This window comes from Procambarus clarkii, chromosome 55 (assembly GCF_040958095.1).
Source record: "Procambarus clarkii isolate CNS0578487 chromosome 55, FALCON_Pclarkii_2.0, whole genome shotgun sequence".
NCBI classification, from domain to species: Eukaryota; Metazoa; Arthropoda; class Malacostraca; order Decapoda; family Cambaridae; genus Procambarus; species Procambarus clarkii.
Window position 1 is genome coordinate 12690151 of NC_091204.1, and position 18676 is coordinate 12708826.

The following is an 18676-nucleotide window of genomic DNA, read 5'->3' on the forward strand; positions in this document are numbered from 1 at the left end:
CGTGAATAACAAATGTGTTTTTTCAATACCCTGTGACGCTCCTTTTGAGTAACTTAAGGGTCGGGGGAGGGGGGGGGGGGTTACTAGACAAGACGTTCATCAACACGATTATTAAATGTGATTAATGGCGAGTTTCGACCGTCTTGCATGTGTGAGTGACTTGTCATTAAGATGCCATACCACTCTCCAAGTTTCTCCAGCAGCCTCCTGATCGTCCATTAGAAAATCATGTTATTTGGAAAATATTCTGGATGTGATTTCATTCTAAGTCGTAATTTTTGAGTTTTATTTTGAAGATGATGAGTCACAAAAGCTTAAATATTTATCTTAATAATAATAATAATAATAATAATAATAATAATAATAATAATAATAATTTGCATTACGTGAGTGAAGTATTTTGAGAGGGTCCGGTTTTAGAGCTTGCACTACGAACTCTGCACTACGAACTCTGCGTGAAAGAAGGCTGTGAAGGAACGTTTGAATGCAGGTGTAAAGGTTTCAATTACCTTCCATAAACTGTAGAAGAGCAAGAGTGAACCTTATTAAGAATTACAAACGTTTATATTAGATGTTGACCAGACCACACACTAGAAAGTGAAGGGACAACGACGTTTCGGTCCGTCCTGGACCATTCTCAAGTCGATTGTGTTTATATTAAAGACTCGGTTCTCAGACAATAGAAGGAGCTTGGAGACATGACTGAAAACTTTAAATAGGACGATATGTAAGGAATATTTGCACGGAGAAGAGCAGGTGACGCGTGGAATTCATTAAGAAAGAATGCAGTGTAAGCACTGAAAAAAACGCTGTATCAATTATAACGTCAGAGAGGCTGGTTAGTGCAGGGTGCCGCTACCTGGCTGCAAGTACACATACTTAAGGTAGTCATGATACATATACAAGTGTAGCCTAACACAGGTGTAGCCTGCAGGTGTTAGCCTAACACTATGTGTAGTGGTCAGGGCAGTGTTCGTACTGATTCGGTAAGAGTTGAATGGAGGGACTATGATGAATGAAGGGAAAATGGAGACAATAAAGAGAATGTGGAAGGAAGATAAAGATTAGAGAGCTGAGGGAGACGGACGAAGGGGGAGGGAAGAGAGACAAGCCTGGGTGTCCTGGTCTGCTCCTAGGCCCATAATTCTGCTGTTCTAGCGACTGGTGATTCCGAAATGAGGAATGACCACCAAATATTCCTGATAATTGGCCGCCATTCCAACCAGGGGACCATCGTTCCAGGACCCCCACTGGACATTCACCAACCATTCACCGGACGGAGATGCGAATCCCGACGTTAGATTCCAGTACTTTAAGGTCTAAGATCACCCCTGTCTTCATGATGGCTACGGCCCCTGGAGCCTCCGAAATGGCGTTCACACTCCATTGGGTTGAGACATCCATGACCAAAGGTTCTCCGGTGTGGAAAGACTGGAACTGCCCAGGCTATCCCGAATTCTAAGTGATTCCAGGCCGTTCCAGAGACGCCAGAAGCTATGATTTAGATGTCTCGATCACAACCATGCCTGGATCCCGGTTTCCAGGTCGGGAGATGGCCGCTACCTCCTACATTTAATCGCATACATTCGCTAGAGTACATAATACGCTCCAGCATCCAGTACAAGCTGGACTCTTCGGGCTCTACCTCCCCCCTAGGAGCTTCCAGGCAGGCGCTATAAAGTTGCATGATGAATATACGGTGTACTTGGAGGCGAGGGCCGCCGCTAAGGGTTGCCGGGATGTTTACAGCGGAGAGGAGAGGCTTCCAGTGCGCTGTTAGGGGCTGTGGCGCACTTCGCTGTAGCCTCCAAGTTATGTGGAATCGCTCGTGCGCTGACGTTTTTGTGGCACTGACCCACGCTCGCCGATTATTCCTCTTTGATTGGTAGGGACGGGCCAGAAGGCTGGACCGCCAGCCATGGAGGAAAAAGGGAGAATGATGAGGCGGGAAGATGCAGAATGAAAGGAGTAAAACGCGGGGGAGAAGGATAAAAGCAAGAGGGGGGGGGGAGGAAGAACAGAGAAGCAGAGAAGGGAATGAAAAGGAGGAGAGAAGCAGAGGATACGGAAGAGGCACAGGAGGAGAAAAGGCGGAGGCAGAGAGCATGGACGCACCATGACAGAATTACGCCATAGTTGTTTTGAGACAAACTGCCAACCAAAGAGTTAAACAAAAACATCAATTAAGGTCACTCTACGAACAAGGACACTTGCGTCAACACCAGCGAGTGATGGCTGACGCAGTACTTGCGTCAACACCAGCGAGTGATGGCTGACGCAGTACTTGCGTCAACACCAGCGAGTGATGGCTGACGCAGTAATTGCGTCAACACCAGCGAGTGATGGCTGACGCAGTACTTGCGTCAACACCAGCGAGTGATGGCTGACGCAGTACTTGCGTCAACACCAGCGAGTGATGGCTGACGCAGTACTTGCGTCAACACCAGCGAGTGATGGCTGACGCAGTGCTTGCGTGAACACCAGCGAGTGATGGCTGACGCAGTACTTGCGTCAACACCAGCGAGTGATGGCTGACGCAGTACTTGCGTCAACACCAGCGAGCCATGGCTGACGCAGTACTTGCGTCAACACCAGCGAGCCATGGCTGACGCAGTACTTGCGTCAACACCAGCGAGTGATGGCTGACGCAGTGCTTGCGTCAACACCAGCGAGTGATGGCTGACGCAGTACTTGCGTCAACACCAGCGAGTGATGGCTGACGCAGTGCTTGCGTCAACACCAGCGAGTGATGGCTGACGCAGTGCTTGCGTGAACACCAGCGAGTGATGGCTGACGCAGTACTTGCGTCAACACCAGCGAGTGATGGCTGACGCAGTGCTTGCGTCAACACCAGCGAGTGATGGCTGACGCAGTACTTGCGTCAACACCAGCGAGTGATGGCTGACGCAGTACTTGCGTCAACACCAGCGAGTGATGGCTGACGCAGTACTTGCGTCAACACCAGCGAGTGATGGCTGACGCAGTACTTGCGTCAACACCAGCGAGTGATGGCTGACGCAGTACTTGCGTCAACACCAGCGAGTGATGGCTGACGCAGTACTTGCGTCAACACCAGCGAGCCAAGGCTGACGCAGTACTTGCGTCAACACCAGCGAGTCATGGTTGACGCAGTACTTGCGTCAACACCAGCGAGTCATGGCTGACGCAGTACTTGCGTCAACACCAGCGAGCCATGGCTGACGCAGTACTTGCGTCAACACCAGCGAGCCATGGCTGACGCAGTACTTGCGTCAACACCAGCGAGTCATGGTTGACGCAGTACTTGCGTCAACACCAGCGAGTCATGGCTGACGCAGTACTTGCGTCAACACCAGCGAGCCATGGCTGACGCAGTACTTGCGTCAACACCAGCGAGTGATGGCTGACGCAGTACTTGCGTCAACACCAGCGAGTGATAGCTGACGCAGTACTTGCGTCAACACCAGCGAGTGATGGCTGACGCAGTACTTGCGTCAACACCAGCGAGTGATGGCTGACGCAGTACTTGCGTCAACACCAGCGAGTGATAGCTGACGCAGTACTTGCGTCAACACCAGCGAGTGATGGCTGACGCAGTACTTTCGTCAACACCAGCGAGCCATGGCTGACGCAGTACTTGCGTCAACACCAGCGAGCCATGGCTGACGCAGTACTTTCGTCAACACCAGCGAGCCATGGCTGACGCAGTACTTTCGTCAACACCAGCGAGCCATGGCTGACGCAGTACTTGCGTCAACACCAGCGAGCCATGGCTGACGCAGTACTTTCGTCAACACCAGCGAGCCATGGCTGACGCAGTACTTTCGTCAACACCAGCGAGCCATGGCTGACGCAGTACTTTCGTCAACACCAGCGAGCCATGGCTGACGCAGTACTTGCGTCAACACCAGCGAGCCATGGCTGACGCAATACTTGCGTCAACACCAGCGAGCCATGGCTGACGCAGTACTTGCGTCAACACCAGCGAGTCATGGCTGACGCAGTACTTGCGTCAACACCAGCGAGTGATGGCTGACGCAGTACTTGCGTCAACACCAGCGAGCCATGGCTGACGCAGGACTTGCGTCAACACCAGCGAGCCATGGCTGACGCAGTACTTGCGTCAACACCAGCGAGTCATGGCTGACGCAGTACTTGCGTCAACACCAGCGAGTGATGGCTGACGCAGTACTTGCGTCAACACCAGCGAGCCAAGGCTGACGCAGTACTTGCGTCAACACCAGCGAGTGATGGCTGACGCAGTACTTGCGTCAACACCAGCGAGTGATAGCTGACGCAGTGCTTGCGTCAACACCAGCGAGTGATAGCTGACGCAGTACTTGCGTCAACACCAGCGAGTGATAGCTGACGCAGTACTTGCGTCAACACCAGCGAGTGATGGCTGACGCAGTACTTGCGTCAACACCAGCGAGTGATAGCTGACGCAGTACTTGCGTCAACACCAGCGAGTGATGGCTGACGCAGTACTTGCGTCAACACCAGCGAGTGATAGCTGACGCAATACTTGCGTCAACACCAGCGAGTGATAGCTGACGCAGTACTTGCGTCAACACCAGCGAGTGATGGCTGACGCAGTACTTGCGTCAACACCAGCGAGTGATAGCTGACGCAATACTTGCGTCAACACCAGCGAGTGATAGCTGACGCAGTACTTGCGTCAACACCAGCGAGCCATGGCTGACGCAGTACTTGCGTCAACACCAGCGAGTGATAGCTGACGCAGTACTTGCGTCAACACCAGCCACTGTCAACTCAAGTACTCCTGCTTCGTGGTCAATGATAATCACGATGTTAATCGTCTCCCCCCCCCAGGGTGGCCACCAGGACCCTACTGGACCCTCTCCCCCCAGTGTGGCCACCAGGACCCTACTGGGTCCTCTCCCCATAGTGTGGCCACCAGGACCCTACTGGGCCCTTTCCCCCCAGTGTGGCCACCAGGACCCCTAATGGGCCCCTCTCCCCCCAGTGTGGCCACCAGGACCCTACTGGGCCCTCTCCCCACAGTGTGGCCACCAGGACCCTACTGGGCCCTCTCCCCACAGTGTGGCCACCAGGACCCTACTGGGCCCTTCTCCCCCCAGGGTGGCCACCAGGACCCTACTGGACCCTCTCCCCACAGTGTGGCCACCAGGACCCTACTGGGCCCTCTCCCCATAGTGTGGCCACCAGGACCCTACTAGGCCCTCTCCCCACAGTGTGGCCACCAGGACCCTACTGGGCCCCTCTCCCCCCAGTGTGGCCACCAGGACCCTACTGGGCCCCTCTCCCCCCAGTGTGGCCACCAGGACCCCTAATGGGCCCCTCTCCCCCCAGTGTGGCCACCAGGACCCTACTGGGCCCTCTCCCCACAGTGTGGCCACCAGGACCCTACTGGGCCCTCTCCCCATAGTGTGGCCACCAGGACCCTACTGGGCCCTCTCCCCACAGTGTGGCCACCAGGACCCTACTGGGCCCCTCTCCCCCCAGTGTGGCCACCAGGACCCTACTGGGCCCCTCTCCCCCCAGTGTGGCCACCAGGACCCCTAATGGGCCCTCTCCCCACAGTGTGGCCACCAGGACCCTACTGGGCCCTCTCCACAGTGTGGCCACCATAACATCGCTCACTATCACTTTGTCCCCTCAGCATTCCCCTGGTCCCCCTCTTTTAACCAAAAGTGTGTCAAAATAGTGACATTATTGCCAAAATGTCTTACCCTAGTGGAAGAGAAGGGGGGGGGAAGGGACGGGGTGATGATGGGGAAGTGGGTGGAGAAGAAGGCATTTACAGACTGGTACCACAGAGAGAGAGAGAGAGAGAGAGAGAGAGAGAGAGAGAGAGAGAGAGAGAGAGAGAGAGAGAGAGAGAGAGAGAGAGAGAGAGAGAGAGAGAGAGAGAGAGAGAGGCAGAAACCGACACCGAGAGAACAATAGAGAGACAGGAAGAGAGAGAGACAGACAAATAGACAGAAGTGATGAATCGACATATGATGGAATGTCGAATATGTTCCCGTTTCTTATCTCTATTCCCATCTTTGTTATGGGGAATGACGCTGAGTTATCCCAAACACCGAGTTGACCTGCCCACCATCCCTTACCCTGGTCTGGGTAAGGCCGCTTACCCTAGTCTGGGTAAGGCCGCTTACCCTAGTCTGGGTAAGGCCGCTTACCCTAGTCTGGGTAAGGCCGCTTACCCTAGTCTGGGTAAGGCCGCTTACCCTGGTCTGGGTAAGGCCGCTTACCCTGGTCTGGGTAAGGCCGCTTACCCTGAGGAGGCCTGGTCGAGGACCGGGCCGGGGGGACGCTAAACCCCGAAACTATCTCAAGGTAAGGTACACCATCAAGTAATATAATAAGAAGGAATCTTCCCATCTCTCGTTTAATAAATCTATTTTGTTTCTTCATACAATAGAAGTCTTCCTATTTTTTTATTTTTCTGATTTTTATTTATATATACAAGAGTTCTTACATTTTTGTAAATGTAAACATATATACACAGAGAAATCAGGTCGGCGTTCAATCCCCGACCGTCCAAGTGGTTGGCACTATTCCTTTCCCCCCGTCCCATCCCAAATCCTTATACTGGCCCCTTCCCAGTGCTATATAGTCGTAATGGCTTGGCGCTTTCCCCTGATCTATATTTATTTGTGCATGCACCTCTTGCCTTAAAACAATCTTCCCCAGACACACAGTTAAGATTAAATGAAAGATTTAAAGACAGAAGAAAGAAAGATGAATGGAATGGAACTATCAGGGGAAAGCGCCAAGCCATTATGACCATATAGCACTTGGAAGGGGTCAGGATAAGGATTTAGGATGGGACGGAGAGAAGGAATGGTGCTCAACCATTTGGACGGTCGGGGATTGAACGCCGACCTGCATGAAGCGAGACCGTCGCTCTACCGTCCAGTCCAACTGGAAAGAAGGCTGAATGCCTCGCACTATTCGCCGAATTTGAGTTACTCTGGGTACTTATCACAGGTAAATCCAGATCCCCCTGGTGAGAAGGGTATCACTTAATCCCGTATATTGATGTTGCTTCCTTCAGGAGCTGTTGAGATTCTTCTTTCAGTAGCCATGGCTTAGTTGATACGACAACGGAATCAAGTGTTTTTTCAGGCCCCTAGTTCGAATCTCTGATAATCTGAGAGAGAGAAGCGCAACTACGCTACTGTGGATCCTCTCTCTCTCTCTCTCTCTCTCTCTCTCTCTCTCTCTCTCTCTCTCTCTCTCTCTCTCTCTCTCTCTCTCTCTCTCTCTCTCTCTGTCTCTCTCTCTCTCTCTGTCTCTGTCTCTGTCTCTCTCTCTCTCTCTCTCTCTCTCTCTCTCTCTCTCTCTCTCTCTCTCTCTCTGTCTCTCTCTCTCTCTCTCTCTGTCTCTGTCTCTGTCTCTGTCTCTCTCTCTCTCTCTCTCTCTCTCTCTCTCTCTCTCTCTCTCTCTCTCTCTCTCTCTCTCTCTCTCTCTTTCTCTCTAACCTTCCCTTTATATTATGTATGTTTTAAATGTTTTTTATTTGAGCTAAAACAGAAATTTGATCAAACCTAACCTAACAAATTCAGTAATTCGCGTTCTTAATATAATAATATTAATTCAAATAAACAAAATTGAAAATAAATATTTGAAAATAAGAAAAATCCCTCTGCCTGTTAGGCAAATCGAGCCTTGCATACTAGGCTAAGTACGAATGCACAAACAGGTCCATGAACGCAAGTATTCATAGATAGGATAAAAGTTCCTCGACTCGTATAAAGATATATATTATATATATATATATATTATATATATATATATATATATATATATATATATATATATATATATATATATATATATATAAACTATGTAATGAATAAACCAAACAATCGCTAACAGGTTCACGCTATGAGCTTGTATTCATTAATTCTAATTAATACAACAGTTTACTCCATAGATACCGAGAACCTTGGCTGAATATCTGCGCTAAAACTTATGATTCGTGACGGTCTCACTCTGTTGCCTCCGCCACTCTGCCCAAGATTTATTCCACACATGGCGCTGGAAACCAATGTTTCATGACCGGCTGAGCTTACCGCCTCGCGGGGAGATATATTTAAAAACAGATGAGCTGAAGACCTTGGCATGTGTCCGTCTGCGTGAAAATGCATGACACATAGGGGACCAGCACTTCGCAGGCACCAGACCTGCTTTCCTTCACACCTGAGCGTTAAGTTCATTCGATGCGTCGCCACGCGGACCAAAAGGCTTCAGGGCGACACACCTGCCTTTACAAACTTACATCACAGTTTTTGGTAACTGCGGGACTCTTGGAAAGATAGATTTAAGACGCAGTTGTTGAGGTCATTGCTTCTGGAGTGTCGCAGTGCGGCTACGGCCTCCCTGCGTGCGGAACACGTCGCTGGTGCAGTAAGCTTCCCTCACCGATACCTAGCGCGACCCTGACCTCGAACGCTTCGAGGCGTGCGACTCTCTCCATCACCCCGACAACCAGTATGGCCGAACGTCGCTTCCGCCCTAGCGCTCGGCGTCGCAAAGCTACGTGTAGCAGCGCGCCGGCCCCGGTTACCTGTGCGTCGGGGACCTAATGGGCTTTAATATGGGGTGAACAGTTTATCCGACCGGTGTGAAGAATGCCAATAGTGGAGCTGGGAAAGGTGGAAGAGGAGGCGGAGGGCGCGGGAGAGGCCGCCCTCGGCATGACAACAACCTCGTTACAGGTACCACGCCGCCGCGCGCCTTTTAGCGCCGATATTAAACCTTGCCCCTGACGTGGGACCCAGATGAGTCGGAGGCTTTGTTCTGTACTCCCGCTCTTCCCGGCCGGCCTGGAATTGCTGTAAATTTGGCGGTGGGCAGCGTGGCTGGGTCATTGTCTGGACCGGTATTTACTCATGGGTTCGTGGTTCACGCTCTGGCACTCTGGTTCATGCTCCAAAGAGTCCAAAGGGTTCACTGTGATTCATGGCCCAAAGGGAAGGTTGTTGATTAGCTACGCAACTTATAATTGATAAAGACGCTCCTGGCAAAAGAAGGGTTCACTTTGTTCTGATACTATGTTGTCAGAGTTCAATATATCATGTCATGATGCTATAACCAATATATATCATATATGTTCTATACTACAGTGGTTCAATATATACTTCTGGGGTTCGAAATCTCAAACAAAGCCTCATAGGAGAATGGTTGTCGATTGCTATGCAACTTATAAATAATGCAAGTAACAAAGACTATATAAAACAGGAGTAAACAAGACACAAACAAGAGACCTTAGCCTCACTAAGCAAGAAGAGAGCATTAAGCAAGACGACTCAAACCAAACAAAGACACAACACCTCACAAAATACACGGTCACACACAATACAATATCAATTTATTATTACTATTATTATAGCACAATTATTAGTACTATAATTGCATTTTAATTATGGAAGTATGTACTATTGCGCGTAATATACCTGTGGTATTCAATCATCCTTCTTAACCGAGAGAAAGCCGATAGAAAACGTATTTTATTCTATATTATTGTGTCCTATTGCATTTAAACCTGCAACACCTGAATACTCCTAGAGTCAATACCCCCTAGGATCAATATGCCAAGGGTTAATATCCCAAAGGTCAATACCCTCTAAGAGTCAATATTCCAAGAACCAATACCGTAAGGACGAATACCCCAAGGGTCACTACCCCAAGGGTCACTGCCACTAGGATCAATAACCCAAAGGTCAATACCACTAGGATCAATAACCAAAGGGTGGTGGTTGTTGTTTTAGATTCAGCTAGTCGGAATAAAAGTTCCAAGTAGCACGGGCTATGGTGAGCCCGTAGTGGGCTTGAACCCAAAGGTCAATACCCTAAGGAACTGCTTGTTAGCTGCTTGATGGGATTCTGGGAGTTCTTGTACTCCCCAAGCCCGGCCCGAGGCCAGGCTTGACTTGTGAGAGTTTGGTCCACCAGGCTGTTGCTTGGAGCGGCCCGCAGGCCCACATACCCACCACAGCCCGGTTGGTCTGGCACTCCTTGGAGGAAACTATCTAGTTTCCTCTTGAAGATGTCCACGGTTGTTCCGGCAATATTTCTTATGCTCGCTGGGAGGATGTTGAACAACCGTGGACCTCTGATGTTTATACAGTGTTCTCTGATTGTGCCTATGGCACCCCTGCTCTTCACTGGTTCTATTCTGCATGTTCTTCCATATCGTTCACTCCAGTACGTTGTTATTTTACTGTGTAGATTTGGTACCTGACCCTCCAGTATTTTCCAGGTGTATATTATTTGGTATTTTTCTCGTCTCCTTTCTAGTGAGTACATTTGGAGAGCTTTGAGACGATCCCAATAATTTAGGTGCTTTATCGCGTCTATGTATGCCAATACACCCCAAGGACTAATTGCTAATCTTTGGGGTGTTGCTGGCGTTATTTAATTTATTATCATTATTTTGTTTTTAAATCAGTTAACATTTCAGATTTGTCAACAAATAATTGTAACTATTTTAAGAGCATTCAAAAATGCGTCAAACATTAAAATATTTTGTAATTTAGAACATCGGGTAACATCAGCTGGGTTTGTTACTCTCAGCAGTGTGGAAATTGTTAAGAGAACAAATTGTTAAGAGAACAAATTGTTAAGAGAACAAATTGTTAAGAGAACAAATTGTTAAGAGAACAAATTGTTAAGAGAACAAATTGTTAAGAGAACAAATTGTTAAGAGAACAAATTGTTAAGAGAACAAATTGTTAAGAGAACAAATTGTTAAGAGAACAAATTGTTAAGAGAACAAACACAAATCGGATTAATACAACGTTGATTATATTATGTTTAACCAAAATAACTGTATTTTGTAATTTGAGATTTTCTTCCCCAGAAATATGGCTTCCCCCCGGTATACATAACTATGTATAACTTGTTGATTTTCTTCCCCAGAAATATGGCTTCCCCCCGGTATACATAACTATGTATAACTTGTTGACCAATCCACACACTAGAAAATGAGGGGACGACGACGTTTCGGGCCGTCCTGGACCATTCTCAAGTCGAGAATGGTCCAGGACGGACCGAAACGTCGTCGTCCCTTCATTTTCTAGTGTGTGGATTGGTCAACATGCTTCAGCCACGTTATTGTGACTCATCGCCTGCATATGTATAACTTCCCCTAGTATACATTGTATACTGTTTACAGGGTCGTGTGTTTTAATGTGATTATGCTCTATACTTTCGTAGACAAATAAATGCCAACTGACAATTTTTTTAATATTGCAGCAATTTTGAAAGCTGTCTTCGGCGACGCAAAAGAAGGCACATATCAGGGGAAAGCGCCAAGCCATTACGACACATAAAAATACAATCAAGTTGAAAATACAGCTAAATATCTAGGTTTTATTGCACTATGAACAGAATACACTCGTCTAAAATGTAATGTTTCAAGTCCACATAAGGAGAGATGGGGCCTCATTCCTTGCCTTGATGGGAGGAATCAACAACACCGGAAATACATTAAAAAAAACTCAATAAAGGTAAGAATAATATCACATCTAAGTTGGAATGAGGGAGCCGGTCGGCCGAGCGGACAGCACGCTGGACTTGTGATCCTGTGGTCCTGGGTTCGATCCCAGGCGCCGGCGAGAAACAATGGGCAGAGTTTCTTTCACCCCTATGCCCCTGTTACCTAGCAGTAAAATAGGTACCTGGGTGTTAGTCAGCTGTCACGGGCTGCTTCCTGGGGGTGGAGGCCTGGTCGAGGACCGGGCCGCGGGGACACTAAAGCCCCGAAATCATCTCAAGATAACCTCAAGATAACCTCAAGAAGATAGAAACAACATCGAGCCACCATGCGCAGGGCTCGAACTCTCCGACTGGCCGGACTTGCTTAATATCTCAGTTGCACGTCTTACGCACAGATTCACGAAGGGGGGGGGGCCTTAGGGAAGGGCCAGATTCACGAAGCAGTTACGCAAGCACTTACGAACGTGTACATCTTTCCTCAATCTTTTGACGACTTTGGTTACCTTTATTAAACAGTTTACAAGCATGAAAAATTGCCAATGAACTGTTGTTATTGTTATAAACAGCCTCCTGGTGCTTTGGAGCTCATTAACTGTTTAATAATTGTAAACAAAGCGGCCAATGATTGAGAAAAGATGTACAGCTTCGTAAGTGCTTGCGTAACTGCTTCGTGAATATGGCCCCTGGTTGTCGGTGGATCATAGTTAGATCTGACTTTAATGTCTTGAGGATTTAGTTCTCTCCCAATTTACCACCAACAGAATCTGATCCCACCTCACCCGCCTCGTCAGGTGAGCCGTGTGGGGGTGTGAGGGAGGTGGAGCATGTTGGAATGAAGGGCCGGCCACGCAAAGAAACAAACAAAACACTTAATGCGTTCATAAACCTACATAAATACACCATTATTACATGAGAGAGAGAGAGAGAGAGAGAGAGAGAGAGAGAGAGAGAGAGAGAGAGAGAGAGAGAGAGAGAGAGAGAGAGAGAGAGAGAGAGAGAGAGAGTGAGTTATATCATAACGTTTCCGGCCAGAGACGTGACCTTAGGGAAGGAGGAAGACGGGGAGTAGAGGATTGTAGAATAATTGTAAACAAAGCCACCAAAGATTGAGAAAAGATGTACAGGTTCGTTACTGGTTATAACAATAACAACAGTTGATTGGCAAGTTTTCATACTTGTAAACTGCTTATTAAATGTAACCAAAGCCGCCAAAGATTGAGGAAAGATGTACACGTTCGTAAGTGCTTGCGTACCTGCTTCATGAATCTGGCCCCAGGGTTCGTAAGTACTTGCGTAACTGCTTCGTGAATCTGGCCCCAGATTGGCATAGCGATGGTCAGCAATTTGGTCAATGGGCATGACATGCTATTGCAAGCACTCAGTGCAGCCTAAAGGCAAGACTAAAAAAAATAATATTTTCTCATCCACTTCAACATTCTTTCCCTCCATCATCGTTATTCCTTCATCTCCATTCTTTTCCTCTTGTACTCATTTCCTTGTCAATCGCCGACCCCCATCTCTTCTAGCCTCCTCGTCATCACCATCTGGCTCTTCAACTCTCCTGGCCAAAGAGCACCAGAGGCGAGGCAGAGCAGGCTGTCTACACCCCATCAACCAGGAGTTTATAATGGTTATTCTCAGAGATTGATGGACCAACCCTCAGTCTGCCCCCACCAACACTAGGTGTGGCGGCAGTGGAAGCTCCGCTATAACGAGACCTATTACCAGCGACCGTATGACTGACTGGTCTTTTATTCCAAGCCAGGCTACCAAGTTTTTTTTTTACCTGGTAAAATCCTGGTTTGTGTCTCGGAGAGGCTGCAGGATCCAAGTTCAGTAGAACTTCTGGTTTCAACTCTTTTTGACCATGTCGTAGCTCAGTCGATTAAGGCAGCGTCTGGGATGCTCTCGGACGTAGGTTCGAATCCTCGTCACGGCCCTTGTGGATTTGTTCAGGCTACCAAGACTGGCTGTAACACCAAGGAGATTGATTTGATATTAATGTTAATCCATCCCGCTGGTGAGGGAATACGAGGAACCTCCTCATTGGGTGTCGAGACTGTTGAACCAGATGCCAAAGGATAACTGCTGGCCAGGGCTTCAAAACCTACAAGTTCTCTCGAAAACTACATCGCATTTTGACGTATAATTTCCCTAAAGGCAAAAACCTATGTACAGCGACTTGCGAAATTAACATGATGGCCCGTTTTCTGTTCGGGGGTCTTCCAGGTTAGGTTTGGGAACTACAATAGTTCACTGACTTTTTATTTTTTCGGGGGGGGGGGGGGGGGGGGGGGAACACTGGAAGAACGGGCTGTTCTGAATGGTTGTTGGAAGATGTTCTTCTTCATCAGATACGTCTTTCACTTAAAATGAGCAACCAAGAAAACGTCAAATACAACATTATGTTTTATTGTGTGTATTTATTATGTGTATTATGTGTATTCGCCAAGTTGAGCTTCGACCCTTTCGTCCCGCTTCTCAACTGTCAATCAACTGGTGTACAAGTTCCTGAGCCTATTGGGCTCTATTACAGCTGCATTTGAAACTTGTGTATGGCGTCTGCCTCCACCACATCACTTTCTAGCGCACTTCACTTCCTAACTACTTTTACGCTGACAAAATTCTTTCTAACGTCCCTGTGGCTCATTGGGTACTAAGTTTCCACCTGTGTCCCTTTCTTCATGAACCACCTGTACTAAAAATTCTGTCTTTTTCTTCCCTGTCAATTCCTCTGAGAATTTTGTAGGTGGTAATCATGTCTTCCCTAACTCTTCTCTGTACCAGTGATGAGAGGTTAAATTTTAATAGCCTTTCCTCATAACTCATACCGCTTAGCTCCAGGACAAGTCTGGTGACATAACTCTCAGCTGTCTCTAACTTCTCCTTTGCTACACAACATAGTCTTTCCGGTCTGGGGCCTTCTTTGGATAATTAATTACATGTATTTGACTAGATATGTACTCCTCAATGGAGTTGCATACTCCAGGATTGGTCTGACACATGTGGTATTCAAGGTTCTAAATGATTCTTTACACAAGTTTCTAATGGCCATTCTTATGTTAGCCAACCTGGCATATGCTATACTAAAGATATTCTCTTCGACAGTCCTTCCCTCCGTCCCATCCCAAATCCTTATCCTGACCCCTTTTAAGTGATATATAGTCAAAATACCTTGGCACTTTCCTCCTGATAGTTCCCTTGTGCTGGTGATGTGTTACATAGTCTCCAGATGACCTACTGATTTTTTCTCGTGATCTTCATCACCTTGCATGAAATACAAATTAGTGAGAACTAATGGAGCTACAGGCCAACTACAGGCCGGTGAACTACACCGGCCTGTAGTTCAGTGCCTTTCACCCTGTTGTATATTGGGGTTATGTTAGCTGTGTGTACTCACCTAGTTGTGCTTGCGGGGGTTGAGCTCTGCTCTTTCGGCCCGCCTCTCCACTGCCAATCAACTGTTGCTAACTACTATTTTTTTCTACTTAAAACTACTTAATAGTTTTAGAGATTAAATACTACTCCGCCCCCCTTTGAGTTTACGGTACTTAGTGGATAGATAAATACCCAACAGCTCAGTTTGTGTTGTGCTTGTTCAGTCGTTCAAACTTTGCATTCTAGACGTAATTATTCTATATGCTTGTTATATTGTATATGCACAACTTATTCTGTGTTTACAGGCAAATTGCTTTTGTTCACAATTAGATATGATAGAACTATAAGCCACAGTGAACACTAGAGACAGAGATGAGTGGAAGACCTGCCATCTTTACCGTATGCGTCGCAAATAATGGAAATGGCTACAAAAAGTGACAATCCAGGTACATTCAATTAGCCATTTTTCCAAAAATACGACATGAAACATAAGGAATGACATTCATCGCATTAATTAACCAGATGTTCAGAAAGGCAGGGCTTGGGAGCTAATGTTCGACCTAAAGCACATCCTGGGGAATACACAAACACACTAACACGAGACACTACACTACACTACACTTTTTTACACTAACACGAGCGTAAAATTTCATCCCCAGAAATGTGTAGAGGTTTTCCAGTCCATTTCCCGGAATAGTTGAAAACATGGAATCGTGTCTGGGGTCCCAAGTGTTGAGTTGAATGTCTTTTAAGCTTATAATTGACACAGTTGAGTGTTGACTCGAGTGAAGGGGGCGGTGGAGGGTCGCCTGATGAGGATTTATGATCCAATACCCTGTAGTCGCCACTGAGGACCCACGATAGGGAGGATTCAACACTGCTGGAGTAGAGAGGAGTTTCCAATCGTCTGTGATTTACCAGCCAAATGATGTGACTCTGTCAGCAGACAGGTATGAGGAAGGCAGGTATGAGGAAGACAGGTATGAGGAAGACAGGTATGAGGACGGCAGGTATGAGGAAGACAGGTATGAGGAAGGCAGGTATGAGGAAGTCAGGTATGAGGAAGACAGGTATGAGGAAGACAGGTATGAGGAAGACAGGCATGAGGAAGACAGGTATGAGGAAGGCAGGTATGAGGAAGACAGGTATGAGGAAGGCAGGTATGAGGAAGACAGGTATGAGGAAGACAGGTATGAGGAAGGCAGGTATGAGGAAGACAGGTATGAGGAAGACAGGTATGAGGAAGACAGGTATGAGGAAGACAGGTATGAGGAAGATAACTGTGTATGCGTGCTGCTGTTGAACGACAAGAAGATTTTCATGTTAATTTCATAAAATCGGGGGATTTTCATGAATCCTCTTCCCCCCCCCCCCGATGAAGGGGATTCAAACCCCTTGATATATGTGCAACACCTGTGGGTGGCCCGCTAGTGTGTTCCAGTCGTCTGTAGTGGCAGCTCACTCGCTTTAGATGCAATTTGTTCTTGTTCTAAAGCTCATCGTTTGTTGCATATGCCAAGTCGTGTACACACATACTTCATTTGCATGAAGCATGAGTGTGTGTATGATGCATTCATCTGAATGAGGTATGCTTATGTATAAGCTATTCATTTACGTGAGGTATGCATGTTTATGAGGTTTTCGTTGGAATTAGGCATGCGTATGTATAAGCTGTTCGCCTGAATGAGGCACGAATATGTATGAGGTATTTGTATGAGGCACTAGTTTAGCACTTTTCTCCTGATACTCACCTTAATTACCTTGGGCCATTGGGTGTTCCAGTGAAGACCTTGACGAGGCTGATAAGGAGAAAACGTTCATATTACGGTGGTTTAATTTGAACCAATACATCACATTTTTAACGGAGTGGTTAATTTCGGTAAAAATTGCAATGTATAATACAAAACGTTGATGAGTCCTCCCAGTTGACGATATTTGTGAGGGTTATCTTGAGGTTATCTTGAGGTTATCTTGAGATGATTTCGGGGCTTTTAGTGTCCCCGCGGCCCGGTCCTCGACCAGGCCTCCACCCCCAGGAAGCAGCCCGTGACAGCTGACTAACACCCAGGTACCTATTTTACTGCTAGGTAACAGGGGCATAGGGTGAAAGAAACTCTGCCCATTGTTTCTCGCCAGCGCCTGGGATCGAACCCAGGACCACAGGATCACAAGTCCAGCGTGCTGTCCGCTCGGCCGACCGGCTTCCTGTGAGGGTGTGAGGAGTCAATCTGTCCACTTTATAGCACGCCGTATTTTGACGTATACGTTACCTAAGGCCAAAAATTCTCGTATAAGTGAGTATAGCGGCTCGCGAAATTGACATACTGTCCCGTTTTCTATTTGTGAGTTCTCTGGTTGGTTAGGATAAGGTACTTTAGTACGACTTTTTCTTGACGTTGGGGACGCTCGTCACAACAGGCTGGTTAACCCGAGGAAATATCTGACTTTCTGGGAAAGGGTGAAGGAACACCATTACCTTCTTCTGCAGGCTTTTACTGAAATCAGTAAATGAGTTGAGTAGTTACTCATTACCAAGTATAGTCACTCATTACCAAGTATAGTCACTCATTACCAAGTATAGTCACTCATTACCAAGCATAGTCACTCATTACCAAGTATAGTCACTCATTACCAAGTATAGTCACTCATTACCAAGCATAGTCACTCATTACCAAGTATAGTCACTCATTACCAAGTATAGTCACTTATTACCAAGTATAGTCACTCATTACCAAGCATAGTCACTCATTACCAAGTATAGTCACTCATTACCAAGTATAGTCACTCATTACCAAGTATAGTCACTCATTACCAAGCATAGTCACTCATTACCAAGTATAGTCACTCATTACCAAGTATAGTCACTCATTACCAAGCATAGTCACTCATTACCAAGTATAGTCACTCATTACCAAGTATAGTCACTCATTACCAAGTATAGTCACTCATTACCAAGCATAGTCACTCATTACCAAGTATAGTCACTCATTACCAAGCATAGTCACTCATTACCAAGCATAGTCACTCATTACCAAGTATAGTCACTCATTACCAAGCATAGTCACTCATTACCAAGTATAGTCACTCATTACCAAGCATAGTCACTCATTACCAAGTAGTCACTCATTACCAAGTAGTCACTCATTACCAAGTATAGTCACTCATTACCAAGTATAGTCACTCATTACCAAGTATAGTCACTCATTACCAAGTATAGTCACTCATTACCAAGTATAGTCACTCATTACCAAGCATAGTCACTCATTACCAAGTATAGTCACTCATTACCAAGTATAGTCACTCATTACCAAGTATAGTCACTCATTACCAAGCATAGTCACTCATTACCAAGTAGTCACTCATTACCAAGTAGTCACTCATTACCAAGTAGTCACTCATTACCAAGTATAGTCACTCATTACCAAGTATAGTCACTCATTACCAAGTATAGTCACTCATTACCAAGTAGTCACTCATTACCAAGTAGTCACTCATTACCATGTAGTCACTCATTACCAAGTAGACACTCACTACCAAGTAGTCACTCACTACCAAGTAGTCACTCACTACCAAGTAGTCACTCATTACCAAGTACAGTCACTCATTACCAAGTATAGTCACTCATTACCAAGTATAGTCACTCATTACCAAGTAGACACTCATTACCAAGTAGTCACTCATTACCAAGTAGTCACTCATTACCAAGTAGTCACTCATTACCAAGTAGTCACTCATTACCATGTAGTCACTCATTACCAAGTAGTCACTCATTACCAAGTAGTCACTCATTACCATGTAGTCACTCATTACCAAGTAGTCACTCATT